The sequence below is a fragment of the Meles meles genome, chromosome 3 (assembly GCF_922984935.1).
Source record: "Meles meles chromosome 3, mMelMel3.1 paternal haplotype, whole genome shotgun sequence".
In the NCBI taxonomy this organism is placed as follows: Eukaryota; Metazoa; Chordata; class Mammalia; order Carnivora; family Mustelidae; genus Meles; species Meles meles.
Genome location: NC_060068.1, coordinates 136578097 through 136596084, shown reverse-complemented (window position 1 = coordinate 136596084; position 17988 = coordinate 136578097).

Genomic DNA, 17988 nt, shown 5'->3' with positions numbered 1-17988 from the left:
ATACCTCCATTAAACCAAACCTTCTGAAAAGAGTTCAATATTTGATCACAGTTATTTATTTTTTTCTTTTCATTAGTTGAAGAGGTATATGAAAGTGCTGTGTTGAAAAGTTAACCTACATTTGTTTTCTTTGCTCTCTTCAGTGTGATTATTCATTTAAAATGCAGTTGGGGTTCATTAATTAGTTTGTGTTTAGTTTAAGTGTTTTATTTCCATTGTTGCTGATTTAATTTATTTATTTATTGCATATGTAGGATATTAACATGATTCTAAAAGTCAACAGTGTACCAGAAAAGGAGGAGTTTTGAAGGGTCTCTCTGCCTCTTATCCTTTCTTATCTAGCCCTCCCCCAGCCCTTGGCAGGTAACCAGTTTGACCGATTTCTGGTTTATTCTTCCTCTGTTTTCTTCAGAAAAATAAGCAGATGCATGTATGTTTTCTTATTTTCCTTTGTTTCTTACACAACGATCGCACATTATTTATAATCTTTTACTTTGCTCTGTTTACTGAATGTATCTTGATAGTTATTCTCCATGCAGTTCATGGAGACCTCCTTTCATCTTCCTTGTGGGTACTGTGTTCCCCATTTGTGTAAGTACCGTAGCTTATTCAACTAATGACCTGTATGGGCACTTAGATAACTGTCAGTATTTTGCAGTTACTCATCATGCTGGAGTGACTGACCATGTGCATATATGCGTTTGCATTGTTGGAGATATTTGTTCAGGTGTATTTTCAGAAACACGATTGCTGGATCACATAACAAACACATATTGAGTTTTGTAATACATGTGCATATTCTCCTCTCTTGGGGTGGTTACTCTGAATTTCCACCATCAATATATGAAAGTGACCCTTTTCCCATGGATTTCACATGTTACACGTTGGATTTTTGCTGTTCTTATGGTTGAGAAATTTGCATTTCTCTTAGTAAAAGGAAATTGAACATCTTTTTATATGTTTAAAAATCATTTTGAAATCATCTTGTAAAATATCTTTTGCCTTCTCTGTGAATTTTTTTCATTTCCTCAATTTTTTTTCTTCTATAAGGAGTTTATTTGGTAAATAATGTAATTTTAGAGGTAAAAAGGAGATATTCTCTGATTTTCCCCCAAATTAACATTGACACTCTTTTTATTTTTTAAGATTATTTATTTATTTATTTGACAGAGAGAGCAGAAGTAGGGGGAGCAGCAGGCAGAGGGAGTGGGAGGCGTAGGCTCCCTGCCGAAAAGGAACCTGATTTGGGGCTTGATCCCAGGACTCTGGGATCATGACCTGAGCTGAAGGTGGATGCTTAACCTACTGAGCCACCCAGGCAACCCAACACTGACCCTTTAAATAAACGTTATTAATATTTCCTCAATGTTTAAAAATTATAAATGTTAAAAAAATAGTAACAGAATATTGAAATACTTTTTCCTAATTTTTCATTTGTGTTTTGACTTTGCTTAGAATGGTTTTGTTTTTGTGTGAGAAAACTTTTCCCAAGTTTTATTGAGATATAATTGACACATTAAAATTTTATTTTATGTACTCAAATGCACCAATCTCTCTCTTTTTTAATTTTTTTATTTAATTTAATTTATTTATTTGACAGACAGAGATCACAAGTAGGTGGAGAGGCAGGCAGAGAGAGAGGAGGAAGCAGGCTCCCTGCCAAGCAGAGAGCCCGATGCGGGACTGGATCCCAGAACCCTGGAATCATGACCTGAGCTGAAAGCAGAGGCTTTAACCCCCTGAGCCACCCAGGTGCCCCTCTTTTTTTTAATTGAAGTATAGTTGATACACAGTGTTACATTCGTTCAGATATACAGCCAGTTCTCTATGTTTATGGGTCTGTTTCTGCCTTTGCTCATTTGTTTCATTTTTTTTTTTTTTTAGATTCCACATGTAAGTGAAATTGTATGGTATTTGTCTTTCTCTGTTTGATTTATTTCATTTAGCATAATACCCTCCAGGTCCATCCATGTTGTCACAAATGGCAAGATCTCGTCCTTTTTTATGGTTGAGTAATACTCCTGTGTGTGTATATGTATGTGTGTGTGAGTGTGTGTGTGTCTGTATAGGTTGTTTCCATATCTTGTCTATCAAAATAATGCTACAATAAATATAGGGTGCAGATACCTTTCCAAATTAATGTTTTTGTTTCCTTTGGGTAAGTACCCATTGATGGAATTCTTAGATCTTATGGTATTCCTATTTTTGATTTTTTGAGGAACCTCCGTATTGTTTTCCATATTGGCTGTACCAATTCACATTCCCACCAACAGTGCACAAGGGTTGCTTTTTCTCCACATCCTCGTCAACACTTGTTACTTACCTTTTTGATATTAGCCATTCTGACAGGCGTAAGGTGATATCTCATTGTGGTTTTGATTGGCATATACCTAGTAAATGGTGGACACAAAGCTAATGTTTAAAGATTTTAAAACTCTTTACCCTCAGGAAGACTAGAATATGTATAATTTTACATCTCATCGAAAATTCCCTTTTTATGGATCTACTTCAATATTCATATAAAGACATTTTTTTTTTTCACCAAAGCGCTGATGGCAATTTCCCTAGTGGTAACAGATAAATAGAAAACTTAAATCTTTAGCAGTTGATGCTGCATAATATTTCCAAGAGTTTCATCGAGTTGTAACCATGTAATTTAATTTACCTATAATTCAAAGGTTCATTGTCTTTTTTATGGGAAAAAAAAAATCTGTCAGACAGGGAAATACATAATGCCCACAGAGAGACATTAAATTTTTCACTGTAAAGACAAAATACTGCATATGAATCCATCACCCATTTCCCTAGCTCATCCTTCTTTGACACATTTAATGAAAATTACTGATGGCTCCAGGTATCATAAACTACTCTCTAAAACAAAACAGAGAAGTTATAATACTTGCATATTTCACATTGAAGGAGTGATGAAAACTTCACTTCAGACATTTGTTCTGTGATTTCAATAAGTGTAGTTAAAATTTTAGCTCAGAAACAGTAAATCACCGTATGCTCTGTTATGTCTAGGCTTGGACTTGGAACCTTGGATGTTGACAGAATTAACATATTAATTTGAGCTTTTCCTGGATGTTTCAATTTAACTTTTGGTATTTCTTTTCCCAAAGATTTAAAAAAAGCCTTTCATTTAAAATGCATTACTTAGGGAACTCTTTTAATGATCTCACTTCCTTTCATTAAACAGGCAAAATCACATTTCTTTGAAAAATATCTGCCCAGAATTTGATTATTGAACGGAGATGAGTAATTTTTGGATGTGTGGAACATCTGTCGGGAATTTTGGAAGGAATCACCAACTCCTAGAACTCATAGAAATCATGTGACTGATTTCTATGAAAGCAGCAAAAACATTCTATCAGAGAGTAAAATTAAAGCTGTATCCATAGGGCAGTTATGAAATGCAGGGGAAGCCGGGGCAACTTGTAGCTTCCTGAATGCCTGATTTCATGGTTTGCTGCCCTCCATGCCCCTTACCCCGTATTCCTTCACGTGACCATCCCTAATGCGCATCTCTGATCCTCTCATTCCTTTCTTCCCAGATCTTTATAACATCCCAACACCTACTCGGACAAAGTCCAGATGCCTGGATATGCCACTTAAAATCCCCCACGATCAGCCTGATTCTTACCTGCAGTCTCACATCCTGCCACCCGTGCCCCATTCTCTGACTCTAACCATCGGGAGCCACAAACTTACCTCTCCTTGTGTCTCTCCACCTCCACGCCCATGTGCCCGCTCTCTCCTTTGCCTGCAATTCATCCCCTTCCCCAGTTCTCATCTCCAGTTCCCCCAAGTCCCCTGCAAAATAGTCCCTGATTTTTCCGACTAGATGTGACCTACTCTATGTGCTTATTTTTATATTTTTTCATAGACATGAGGATTTATGTTGTACATAGCACTTTATTCTTTACTCTTTCCATTAATACTGTTTAAATATCAACTGAGCAGGTACACCTCTTTCTCATTTTTTAATATGCATGTCTTTATTCAACGATTTTCAAGAATAAACAAAGAATGCTATTCCTTTTTTCCTCCTTAATTAAAGATAAAACTAAAGCCTTAGAGAAAATCGAGGGAGCTGGGAAGAGGGCTGTGCTGTTCCTTAGTTTTTAAAGGGCTCGCTTCATATTTTTAACAGCCACATTCTAACAAATCACATGGGCATGCCATAATTTAATTAACCGATCCAGTTGTAATGGATATGTTAATTGTTCCTAGTTGTGGTCTTTTCAAAAAAAAAAAAAAAAAAACTCCATTAAAAATAGCATCTATTGGGACGCCTGAATGGGGTTTAGCCGCTGCCTCTGGCTCAGGTCCTGATCTTTGGGTCCTGGGATCAAGTCCTGCATTGGGCTCCTTGCTCAGTGGGGAGCCTGCCTCTCTCTCTGCCTTTGCCTGCCACTCTGCCTGCTTCTGCATGATCTCTCTCTCTGACAAATAAATAAAATCTTTTTTAAAAATAGCATCTATTATAAATACTCTTAAATGTGTATATTGGAGAACTTTTACAAGGGTTATCAGTAGGATTAATTCCTAGCAGTGAGAGTGCTTTCTATTTTGAATTAATGATTTATGGTGGTGTCTCTTTGCCACTGTCCCCTCTCCCAGAGCCCTGTTGGCTTCTTGACATCATGTATTTATTCATCAGGCTTTAGGCAGAGTCCTTTATGGGTCCAGCATGCTTTTGTTTCACAACTCTGCTAGGCAGAGTCCTTTATGATGTACACGTCGTTCAGTCCTCAGAACAACCCGATGGTGCTGGGGATGTTATTCTCATTCCACGGATGAGGAGACTGAAGCTTCAAGAAGTTAAGTTACTTGCAAAAGCAGGTTGATTTGAACTGGGTTCAGGAGGTTGCCTGTGAACTCACTCAGTCACCCATAACCACAGCACCCTCTTCCATGGAGCCAGTCCTCTGACGTGTTTGCTCAGTGATTATGCCTGGAACAGAGCATGTAAACTTGCACAGAAAAGAAAACAAATGTTGTTCACATAAAGGGAAGCCATTTCTGCCGTCAGCCACAAATTGTTTTGGCGATTCTACTGGTTATTTTCCTTGAAGATACCTTCTGGAAGAAATCACTTAAAACAAGATCTCTTTTGTGTTTGGTTAATACCCGCGTTTCCATAAGTAAATCCCTGTATAAACAGTTTATTTGCAAGTTTTTAGGAGGAATTCTAACTATATTTTTTTGATAGAAAAACAGAGGGAAGGCTTTCATGGTTAGAAAGAAAAGTTTAAGATATTCCTTCTTTTCTAGAATATTTACCAAGCTTGTGTTATATGCCCGTGTTCTACCAGTGGGAAGAACAGGCAGGAGTAGAAACGTCTGGAACAAAAAGTAAAAGATTAATTACATCTGTGGATGCACAGGGCGATCCTGGAGCCTCAGGGGAAGATTTCTCTGGTCACATGGGAGTGGCAGTCTGATGTTTGGGGTAAGAGTGAACCGGGTCTGGCTGACATGAGTGTGGTGGGTTAGAGGTGGCAGTGGAGGGTGGGAGGGAGAGGCTGGACATCGGGAACAGCAGGAACACCATGGGCAAAGGCCAGGCATGGCTTGTGGGCACATCCCAGGATCCAGAGGAAGACGTGTGATCTTAATACTAAGGATAGGAAGAGTGGTACAGGGAGAGGCTGCCTTTGGCCACTGTCAGCAATGATTTTTAATACAGTAGCTTTATTGACATGTTACTCACATACCATATAGTTTTGCCCGTTTAAAATGTACAGTTCAATAGTTTACTTACAGAGCTGTGCACCATCACCTTGGTCAATGCCAGAGCGTTTTCATTGCCCTAGAAGGAAAGCCGGTACTCATTGCTTGTCATTCCCCATTCCCATCTACTCACTCCCCCATCCCCTTGCCACCACGAATACACTTTCTTTTTCTATGGGTGTACCTACTTTGGACATTTCATATAAACGGAATCATGCATGATGTGACCTTTGTGTCTGGTTTCTTTCACACGGTATCAGGTTTTCAAGGTCCAGCCATGTTACAGTTTGTATCAGTACTCCTTCCCGTTTTATTTTTGCCAGATAATTCCTGAATTTTATGGCCGAATAAATGTTTGTGATATTTTATCTTTGATGTTGTATAGTGATTTCAGCTGCTTCTAATATACCTCAGAGACTTGAAGTCCTAAAACAAGCTCACCTTGAAGACAGTCGAAATGTGAACTTGTATCCCGGTTATTGTTATTCTTCAAACACTTAAATATCATGCAATAGAATTATTGTAAATGGCCAACTGTAACCTCTAAAATAGGATAACACATATTTTCTCCTTTGAAGAAATAATAACTCCTGCATTTTTAGTGCTTAATTTTTTGCAGTCTTATCAGAGAATGTAAACATGACACGTTTTATAACTTCAATTAAAGAACAAGTGTTCACATAGTATTGGTACACTTTCTCAGTAATGGATAGAAATTTGTTTTAGGGACCGTATGTGAGGAATTTTTTGTGGGCCACATTCGAAACCTGTTCCTATTAGAAGAAATAAGTGGAATAAAGTTACCTTCTAGTAAATGTTTTTAATTGTTTCAGAACGTAATGCTATAATCTTGCCAGGTTTTTTTATTTCCCCCATTTTTTTTCGTTTGGTCATGCCAAAATAAAAAGATAGAGGTAGACTCAGACAGTAATTACTTTTCTTTCCTTGTGATATGAAAAACTCACTCTGGAAAATAATCTTCTGCTGTCAGATTACTGTGAATTGCACAGTGAAAATAACCGTACAACGGTATAGTTTGCAACCTCAGCTGTCGCTTCTTTGTTCCTTGGCTAAAAAAGCTCATCTTTTTTCCCTAAGTGCAGCCTGTGGGAAGAGCACAACCCTAGAAAGAGCCAGGGAAAGGTAGAATTTAAATTGTGACTCTTTGCCCACACACTGTGAGACTTTGGGCAAGTGGCTTCAAGTTTCTGAGCATCCACATCCTCACCTGTGAATTAGGAATGACGACGTCTCTATCATGGGATTCTTGGAAGGGCTGGATCAGCTAGCATCTGTAAGTTAGCAGTAGCGTCCCTGGAGCACAGTAGGAGCTCACACAAGGGCAGTTACTAAATAAGGAAGATTTTGACTCCACAGGACACAAATGGTTCTTGAATTGTTTTAGGTCTTGCCTTCCACATTAAAATAGTGTTCCTTCATTGCCAAGCATTATGCGTCTTATTCTTATCACCCAACCCATCAAGTATTAAAACTAAAGTTAAATTAAGGTTTTAGAATTAAAATCAGAATATGAGGGGCGCCTGGGTGGCTCCGTGGGTTAAGCCTCTGCCTTCAGCTTAGGTCATGATCTCAGGTTCCTGGTACAGAGCCCTGCATTGGGCTCTCTGCTCAGCAAGGAGCCTGCTTCCCCCTTTCTCTGCCTGCCTCTCTGCCTACCTCTCTGCCTACTTGTGATCTCTCTCTCTCTCTGTGTGTCGAATAAATAAATAAAATCTTTAAAATCAGAATATGAGCTCCAAGAGGCCAAGAACTTTTCTGCCTTATTAAATGCTGTCTACAGTTGAGATTTGAGTAGGTATCTCAGTACATACCACAGAAATCGGTGAGTTATGCATCTACTATGTGTCAGGTTCTGTGGTTAGCTCTATGGGTGATGTAAGAAAATAGCCTAGCACCCAGTCACTGTTCTCAAGCAACTTGGAATACAAGTTTGAGTAGTATTGGCTAGGCTCGTTTAGGGATTGAGATGGACTCAAGTTACCCAGAGGAAGTGTGTGAACATTTAGGTAGCTGTCTGAGAGATGCCCAGGAAGGGGCCGTGGAGATCTGGCCCATCATTCAGGGTGCACAGTGTGTCTTTAACTGTCTAACAAGGTGGATTTTTTTAAAGAGGCTTTGTCATACTCATGTCTTCTGTCTTCTGACTTTATCTCAGCTTCCAATATGATTGCAATTGCCTCTTGTATTGATATCACTTGCCTAGCTCTCTTTCTGACTTTGAAGCCTCTCAAAAGAGAAGGTCTAGCTGACTTTTGGGTTAGAATCCAGTATAGAACATCTCTGTAGGAAGGGTTTTCAGGATAGGTCCGCTGTGGTTTGTTGCTAACTTTGGCTTCCTCAGTGATCATGATTCAATCAGTTGTGGCCAAGGGGGTGGGTACAGGGTGCTGTGGGTTCCAACCATGGCAACCTGAGTATTGGGAGGTGTAGGAAGCCTAGAGATTTCCAGGCTTTTCTCTGCAGACGTGAATGGATAGCTATCAGTACAGCATAGTTTGAGCTAAATGTCAAGAGACTGAGATAGGCGAAGCATGCCTTGTAGAGAAGATAGCCCACTAGGGTGCGTAATCAGGGAAGAAGGGGGTCGAGTGTAAATCACAAACTGTGTCTCATGCCATGCGGTACCCTCAGGATGTATTCAATAAATGTTTGCTAAGTGAGCTGTTGAAGAAAGAGACATGGGCAACTGTGTTGAGAGGGTTAGTAGAGGAGAAAGAAGGAAAGAGATTGGAAATTGGAGATTTCCAACCGACTTGGCTGATTTTTAGTACCTCTCTTCCACTTTTGCATTGGCTGTCTGGATTCTCCTTTTATTTTTATTTTTTTATTTTTTTTTTTTTTAAGATTTTTATTTTATTTATTTGACAGACAGAGACCGCAAGTAGGCAGAAAGGCAGGCAGGGGTGGGGGTGGAAGCAGGGAGCCTGATGCGGTTCTCCATCCCAGGACCCTGAGATCATGACCTGAGCCAAAGGCAGAGGCTTAACCCACTGAGCCATCCAGGCACCCCTGGATTCTCCTTTTAATCTTTCTTGCAGATTGAGGTATAGTTCTTGTTTAAAGAATCTCACAATGCTGCAACCATGGTTCTTGGGAAAACTATTTTAGATGGCAGAATGATTCCCAAACTGTTTCCCTGTAAGAGGTTTTCTGTGTGATATTCATTACTTTTATAAGAATAAGGAACTCTGTGTTCAAATGAATTTGGAAAAAAAAAATGCTAGGTTAAGCTATGCAGTGGTAGCAAGTTAATCCCCACATGTCAGTGGCTAAACCTGGAAAATGTTTCTTTTCTACTTTTGGAAGGTCTGACATACCTGGAGGGCTTTCTGGGGAAGCTGGCTTCTGTGTGTTGGCTTAGAGGTCCCTGGCACTCCCATCTCATGGTTCTGACAGTGTAATAGCATGGTATTCATGATGTCCTCAGAGGAATTGAGGTAGCTGGAAGGTGACACAGGAACATTCCCTTGCCTCAGCTTGGATGGCATGCCCAGGCACATTTCATTGGTTGGAACTAGTCTGAGGACGTTGTCTAATAGCAAGGGGCTGAGAATCTTTGTCCCGGAAAGGTAGGAAAACCTACATGTGAGTGAGTGCTATCAATCCCTACCCTTGTGAATCAAATTGTATCCTATTTTCATAACTGCAGGGAGGTTTGTTTCTTTTTTGGAGATTTGGAATGGTAACCTTCCTTACCGGTCTTCAAGATGGGTTCGTTCTTTGCAGTATTTCCTAAATTCATTTGCACGTAGAACTCTTCCTTCGTGGAGCACCTTGAACACTGCTCTTCTATGGGGCATACTCTGAGCAACATTGCAATAGATAATTTATACACGTCCTTTGTCATTGCTGCTGTGAGCCTCAGTTCTCAGCACCTTCCTTGTAGTGGTCTTATTTATAAACTTTTATTATCATGGAAATCACTCTTAGTGTGCTACTCACTTCTAAAATTCTTAGCAGGATCTCAATGTCTCCAAAGAGCCCATTCGGAAAGGCAAAGCAAACTGTTGGAATATAGCAGAAGTGATTACCGGGTGAGTGACAAGGAAAGAGTTGCTGTCTACTGGTAGTTTTGTTCATGTTGTTTTAACAGCCCACTAGCCCTTTATTTTAGAAGATAGGAGATGAAAATATTATTGCTCATGTGAAATAACAGCTGTCACCAAGTCTCTTTGAACTGCTAAGCGACATCATCATCTATAAAGGAAATAGTGGAGATGGTGACTCTACTCAGCTGTTGTTAGATCAAATTTGGCTGGGCTTTCAATTCTTCCAAGAACAGTTGCTGAATTCCTGATAAATCGAAGTCCCATTGCTGGGCTCTGAGGAGGGCACAAAGAAATATATAACTTAGTTTTGTGTGTGGTAAGAAGCTGTGAATATGTTTTGCTAGATAGATTGTAAATATCAGTCAACAGCTGTTTATTGAGGTTCTGTCATGTGCCCCCAAACATAAAAAACTCTAGGACTATGTTAGGGAGCAAGAAATGGACATGGTGGTAATTCTCATAAAGGTTATAGTTTATTCGAAACATACATTAATCAAATAAGCGCAAGTGTATAAAAATAACCTGAGATACATGTTCTGGGTGAAAGGAAAGTCTGAAATCCACAAACAGCCTGATGGAGTCTTGGAAGTGCAATATTTAGTCTGCGTTCCAAGGATAAGGAGGGGCCAGAAATTTCAGAGGTGGCAAGGCCAGAATTTAAACTTATTACTTTGTGAAACTATATACTGTAAATCATGCAAATCTGCCCTTTCATATGAAAGAGTTTTTGAGCCTAAGCTCTTCAAGGACTTTTTCTTTAGAAAGACCTAAATGAAATCCGTTAAGTTGACTCATGGACCTCTTAGTGGTATCAAGCCCAAATCACAACTAATTCCGAGAAGAATGCTACCATGTCCTCCCTAATACCTGGGTTCTGTTAGAGATCCCATGGTAAGCTACCCAAAGGGGCAGTTGCAAGAGGGTCAGTGCACGGTGCAATATGGCTCTTTGTGAAGAATCTGACTGATGGTTTAGACCAGAGTTGGGCAAACTTTTTTTTTTTAAGGCCAGATAATAAATATTGTAGACTTTGCCTATCGCATGGCCATGACTCAGCTCTGCCGCCATAGTGCAAAAACAGTGACAGACAGTACATAAATGAATTGGTGTGGCTGCCAATAGAACTTTATTTGTAAAAATCGAGTGGCAGACTGGATTTGGCTCATGGGTCTTTGCAGACCAGTAGCTTAATCCACAATTTATGTATACAGGATTTTATCCTCTATGAACGAGCGGGAGTTTTTCCTCAAAGGCATTTTGGTGATATCCTTTTGGTATTTCAAGCAGGTCAGCAAATGCAGTGCAATTTTAGGAACATCGGAAAAGATTTTTGTGCTTTCCATCAAAAATAATCTTTATTCGTTCTCATGCGATGTTTCAAACTCCCCTTCCGGTGCATTATCTGTTTTACATATTGAAATCCAAGTTGGACACCACGTTTTCTGAAAGGGAGGTATTCTTTAAGATAGTTTGGCTTTAACACCGTGATATGAAGAAAGGCTTTAAGAATGAGTTTTGAATGAAGAGAAGGGCGCTCTGAAGACCTGTCCACCCTGGGTGAGATGAAATGGAATGTTGCCAGTTGGAGTACGGCTCTTGCTCCACAGCTTTTATGGGTCTGACACTGATTCCTCTTCACCGGAATATGATGACAGTTAAATAGCAAATATCATGATTATAGTTATTTCAGCTTCCTCTTCAATGGGGAGGATCGCATTTCAAATTGCTATCCATTCCCCCATACAACCTCACTCATGGTAGGTACTCAATAGGCTGAATATGTATTTTAAAAATTAATAAATGAATGAATGAACAGAAGAGGGCAAAGGCTGTGCTACTCTTTTTTTGTCAATATCAATCACTATTCAAAGTTTAGGTGAAAAGAAATAGTTGTACTTGCTGACTTATATTTATATATATAAGTATATACATGTATAGGTATATATTTGATTGGCTGTCTAGAAAGACAATGTTTTTCTACTTACATTTCTTCCGAACCTGCCGTAATTTCTGGGTCCAATGACTGTTGTTGATGGCCATGACACCAATATGAAAGATGGCGTGGGATGTGCACTCAGCACAAAAGTAGCCCGTGAACATGCTCTATGACTATTTTTTCTCCAAAATAAGCTGATTTTTTATGGCTCACGTTTTTCTGTTAAAAAAAATGAGTACAAAATTATTTAGTAAATAGCACATGCATTCTAAAGTCAGCCACAACTGAATTAAAATCTGATTCTTCAAGTTACTGGCTGTGTGACCTTGGGCAAGTTATTTTTCTTCTAACATCCAGTTTTTTCATATGTGAAATGATAGTAATCAGAATTTTTAGCTCATACTATTACTATGATGTTTAAATTAGAGAACTTGATGCTTTGCCTTAATGAGTGCTAAGAATGTAGTAGTTCTGCCTAGAATATAGTAATTGCCCAACAAATATTTGCTATGATGATAATGATGATGAGTTCTATCCATCAGGATATTATTTTTTACTTTCTCTAGCTTCTGTACATAACGAAGGCACTGGTACTAGATGAGTCATTAAAATGTGCATACCGCATATTATAAGATCTGAGAAAGTGATGGAGATTTTTTTCCTTGAAAGAGATTTAATATTTCATCTGAATCACAGGATAAAAACTTAATAATTCTCTTTCACAAGGAAGAGAATAAAGCATGATGCTGTCCCAAACCTACTGTTGCTTGTCAAAGAAAGACTATCTGTTAATGCCGCCCATCGGAAGGACACGCCATTCAGCACAAAAGCACACACTGTGTATACTGCTTGTTTAATTTACTTTCCTATGTGTACACTGGAGGGACTTTGGAGGGAAGCTACAAAAACAACAAGGGGTGAATTTTTTCCCACATGTTTTCCACGTAGCTTTTAGGTTGTTCTGATGTTTATTTACACGAAAATTTAAGAATGAGTTTATTAAGCCCACCATTTTCAGCGTCATCATTTGCTGTGAACTTGAACACAAGCAGATTCTACATTCGTATTATCCAGTATATTTTATGTTGGTTAAGTGAATATGAAACAGGAATAAGCACAAGTCCTATCTAATGAACTAGTATAAACACGATGGGGATGATGCACGAAAAAGTCGAGTTAAGTAAGCAATGAGCACTATTTAGGAGCCCAGTCAAATGGTTATTTTCCAGTGATCAGGAAGCTCTAGTCGGTGGGATGGAACAACCACTGATAAATACACACATACACACATAAATGCATGCAGACAGACAGACAACATGCATTCTTAGAGTTGTCCTTTGTCATGCGTTCGTCTGTTCAAGATGTATTCGCTGAGCCCGTTCTGCTTGGCAAGTATTGGAGATTCTATAGTAACTGAAGCAGATGTGGTCTTTATCCTATTCTCTAGCTTGCCCTCTAGCAGGGGAAGATGATTAGTGTCAGGAGAATGAAGTCCAGGGTTCTACAGGCACATTCAGCTGCCAGCTCAATTATCTTCTCCCAGAAATGACTTTAGAAGCCAGCTAGGGAATAATAAACACGCCGGAAAAATAGAGAAGAGAACAAACAATGATCATTGAACTAACAAGAACAACAAGGGGTGAATTGTTTCCCACTTCCCATCTCCCATCCCCCATTTCCCATTTCCCATGTCCCATCTCCCATTTCCCATTTCTTCCCACTATCCACCTTCCATTCCAGGTCTGCTTGCTAGGGCTCTTGTTCTACAAAGTCAGAATTTTTTAAAAATTATGTTTTACACACATGTACACACACACACATGATTACATTTTTCACTATCTTGTTCATACTGTCTCCCTACCTGGCTGTTACACTTTGTTTTCTCTCTGTTGTCAAATCCTGTCCATTCTTTAAAATGCTCCTCTGCCCCCATGAAGCCTTCACTAAGCACTTTGACCCTCATAGACCTTTCTTTTGACTTCCCAATTCCCCACAACTGAATAGAACATATCACACAATTTAGCGTGTAGTTACTAGTTAATGTAACTAGTGCTTAATTACATTCTGCCACATACTTTTAGTTTTCCATTTGTTCAACTATAATATGCTAAAAGAGTTCTTTTTCTCAATTAGGTCCTCTAGGGAGATCGGGTGGGCAGCTAGGAGAGATGCACAGAGAAAGGAAATAGGAATGAGCTGGGTACCTGTATACAAGGAGCTTGATATTGATTAGGGGCTCTGTGTCATATATGTAAATTACTATGGGTTGAACTGTGTTCCCACAAAAGATAGGTTGAAGTCCCAGCTTTTAGTATTAAAGAATATGACCTTATTCGTAAATAGGGTATTTACGGATATGATCAAGTTGAGATGAGGTTTTATTGGATTAGTGTGGGCACGAATCATGTATGACTGGTATTTTCAGAAAAGGAGAATTAGATGCAGAGACATTAAGGAAATGCCATGTAACCATGGAGACAAATATTGGAGTGATGTGATGGAATGCCAAGAATTGCTGGCTACACCAGGTACTAAGAGAGAAGACATGGCCCTGACAACGCCTTGATTCAGACATCTTGTCCACGGAGCTGTGAGGGACTATAGATGTGTGGGTTTAAGCCACTTACTTTGTGGTAGTTTCTTATGGCAGCTTAGGAAACTGATACATACCATGATGATACCAAGGAAGGACATGAGGGGAAAATGGGCTAGTTTCATGCTTTGGGTGTTTTGAGGAGAAAGCAGTCATCCCTGTAGGGGGTTGGCAGTATATTGAACGTTTCATGGGTGGGCCCTGGGTCTTGAGGATTAGCAGGGTGTGAACATCTAAGATAGGAAGAAAGTTCAAATTATATTATAGTTTTAGGGATCGGTAGGGGCAGGGCATAGAAACGTATTATTAGAATCATAATACAGATAGCATCCGGAGAGAATTAATTGGTTTAGTTTTGCTAAAACATTTTGTGAGTAGCGGAAATAGTAGCCGATGAGCCTGGCAAAGGAGACTGCAATTAGACCATAGAGGGGAGAGCATCGGGGACAGAATGTGAAGATGTATCACCATTTACTCAGTAGCTAGAGGGAATTACAGAGCAGAGAGTGACGGCCATATTTATGCTTTGGGAAGACGAATAAGACAGTAAAGGTTTTCAGGCTTGAGCGTGTACCACACCCCCTGGAGGACTTGTAACACAGATTATAGGACTCCATCCTTGGAGTTTCTGATCCAGTAGCTCTGGGCTGGGCCCAAGCATTTGCATTTCTAGCAAGTTCTAAGGTAATCCTGATAACTACCAGTCCAGGAAGCACCCTTTGAGGACCACTGGTGTAGAGAGATGGGAATTTGAAGAGACATGAGGCCAGGAAACCCTTTGGACCTTGATGTAATGAGCAGACAAAGATGAACAGGAGCTGGAGGAGTGTCCACAGGCATGAAGAGGAGGCAAGAGATTTCTCGCAGGTGGGTCTCAGGCATCTCATTGAATGGAAAGGTTCAGGGAGACAGAAGGCAATCACTTTTCTAAATCCTTGATTCTGGGAAGTTATTGTAGAGCTTTGTTTTGTTTGTTTCTTGTGTGTTAGTGTTATTATTCTCACTAAATTAAAAGCTTTCTAAGGTTAACGACCATGCCATTTTGGCAGGTTCATAACACACACACACGCACACACACACACACCACCTCTTTATATTCGATATAATAATAAGTAACATTTTAAGTTGGTCAAGTTCCCCATGTGGGCATGCCGCCCTCTTCTAAGACCTTCCACAATTATAAATGCAGGTTTAAAAAAAATAATAATAACTAACATTCATCAATAATATAATATATATGTCAGTCACTTTGCATAGATTACCTATTTTAAACTTTACCACCAATCAATCAGTTGCATATTGCTATTTGTTTTATACAGGAGGAAACTGAAGCTGAGTTCTCTTAGTTGAGTAACTTACCGAAGTCACACAGGAACTAAGGGGCCCAACCAGGATTTGGACCAGGCTATCTGATTCCAGAGTCCATGTGCTAACCCCCACATTATAGTACCTCATTAGTGAAGAGCTGATACCTAATAGATGCTGGGTCATTATATCTATTTGTATTATGTGACAATACATAGTCATAAAGAAAGATTAGATGATATAATAATGAAGATGATGATGATAATAATTATAATACATTCATCCATAAACCCACTACCCAATAATAGGCTCTACTAACATGTTAGTGTACATCTTTTCAGATCTCTCTCTAAGCCTGCATGTTTGTACACGTGTGGATGACACAACTGTGTAGGCTGTTTCGGAACTCAAAAATTAGCAACACCGCAAGCAATTTCCTCGTCAATAAATATACTCCTATAGTGTCAGTGTTAATGATGATTTATTTTTATGCCATAATATTTCTGTTTTCATTACATAGGCATCTGTAAATATGTTCTGACATGGAGACTCATTCTGTCCGTGAATGATTCTTAACTTGAAGTGCGTACCCTGGAACCTAGAACTCTCAATTTTGTTGGAAGGGATAAAAGTCATGCATTTGAATTCTCCCATTTATTAGATGAGAAAGCCAAGGCCCAGAGAGGTTAAGTACCTTTCCTACCTTCACAGATTAGAACGAGAACTGTTATCGTGCCATCCATTCATCCATCCACAACTGTCTCGTACTAATGACTGTCTTGTACGTGCAAGGCACTATTCTGTTTATGGGGAATACAACAGTGACCAAAACAGACTAAAGACCATTCCAGCACTGAAGCCGACATGATGCGGAGTGGCGGGTGGTGGGGTGGGGCGGGGTGGTTATTGCTAACCCAGTCTCTTTTATTGGCTGATATTGCCAATTTTCAAGACAGCTGGTTTCATATCTCATATCAAGGATGCCAACTAAAAAAAGCTGCTCAATGCTAGATATGATCTTTTCCTCCCTGAATTTCCGCCAAGGGAAAGCCGCTGGTGTAGTCTGCTGAAACACCCCCTTCTGGGGCATTTTTCATCCATTGCCCAGAGGTATTTAGGTCTGCCCTACCAATTTTTGTTTTTTATTTTATTTTATTTTTTTGCCCTACCAATTTTTTTTTTTTTTTTGCCCAACCAATTTTTAATAGTCCTTCTCTCCTACCCAACTCCTCACACTTGAAGAAACATAATTTGCTTCTCACAAAAGACTGCAGTCAAGCTGAAAAATGCTTTCTTTTGTTTGTCCATGAGCGACCCACAGCTGAAAGATGGGGATGGCAGAGGATATGCAGGTGTTTCTTTTCTCACAAATTTCCAGCAGAGGGATAGAATTGTATGCAGAATCTAGACCCAAGGGATTTGCTCTAAATTCTTTCTTTCCTTGGTCTGATGAGCATTCCCTCCTCCAAAACTTTTGGAAGCATTCTGTCAATTAGTGAAAGTCAAGATGGGTACCCTTGGGACACCTGGCTGGCTCAGTGGGTTAAAGCCTCTACCTTTGGCGCAGGTCATGATCCCAGGGTCCTGGGATGGAGCCCCGCATTGGGCTCTCTGCTTGGCAGGGAGCCTGCTTCCTCCTCTCTCTCTGCCTGCCTCTCTGCCTACTTGTGATCTCTGTCTGTCAAATAAATAGATAAAATCTAAAAAAAAAAAAAAAAAAAAAAAAAAGATTGGTACCCTTAAGTATAAACTATAAAAAAGTAAATTATTGACTCGTATATGGCATCAGGCCATGTGATTTGGAGTCAGAACAACTGGGTTAAAAAAAAAAAAAAGTACAGCTGGGTTTCAGATCCCTACTTTACCAGATACAGACATGGGTGTATTAACTTTGTTAAAGCTTGGCTTCATCATGTATCAAAGAGGGCTAATTATACATAGTTTGTATAACTCTGAACTTTTTTTTTTTTTTTGACTCTGAACTTTTTAATAATAGTGCTTACTATGTTTAGTTATATCTTGTGTCACTTTGCTAGGTGACCAGCTGTTCCCCTCTCCCAGATTAGAGGGAGTATTTCGGGGATGCGAAAATTTCTGTGCTAAATCCAGGCAAGTCCTAGACAAACCAGGATGTGTTGATCACCCTAAGTTAGGCAGTAAACATTAGGAAAGCGTTTAGTGGTTAAAGTGTCAAGGTCATGGGATGTAAGGGAAGATGGAGAAACCATCTTTGATTGGGGGAGACTGAGATGCAACAACTAAATGCCATGAGATGACCTGCACTGGGTCCTGGAACACAAAAAAGTTAGTTTGTGGAAAATAAATGAAATCTGCATGAAGTTTGTAGT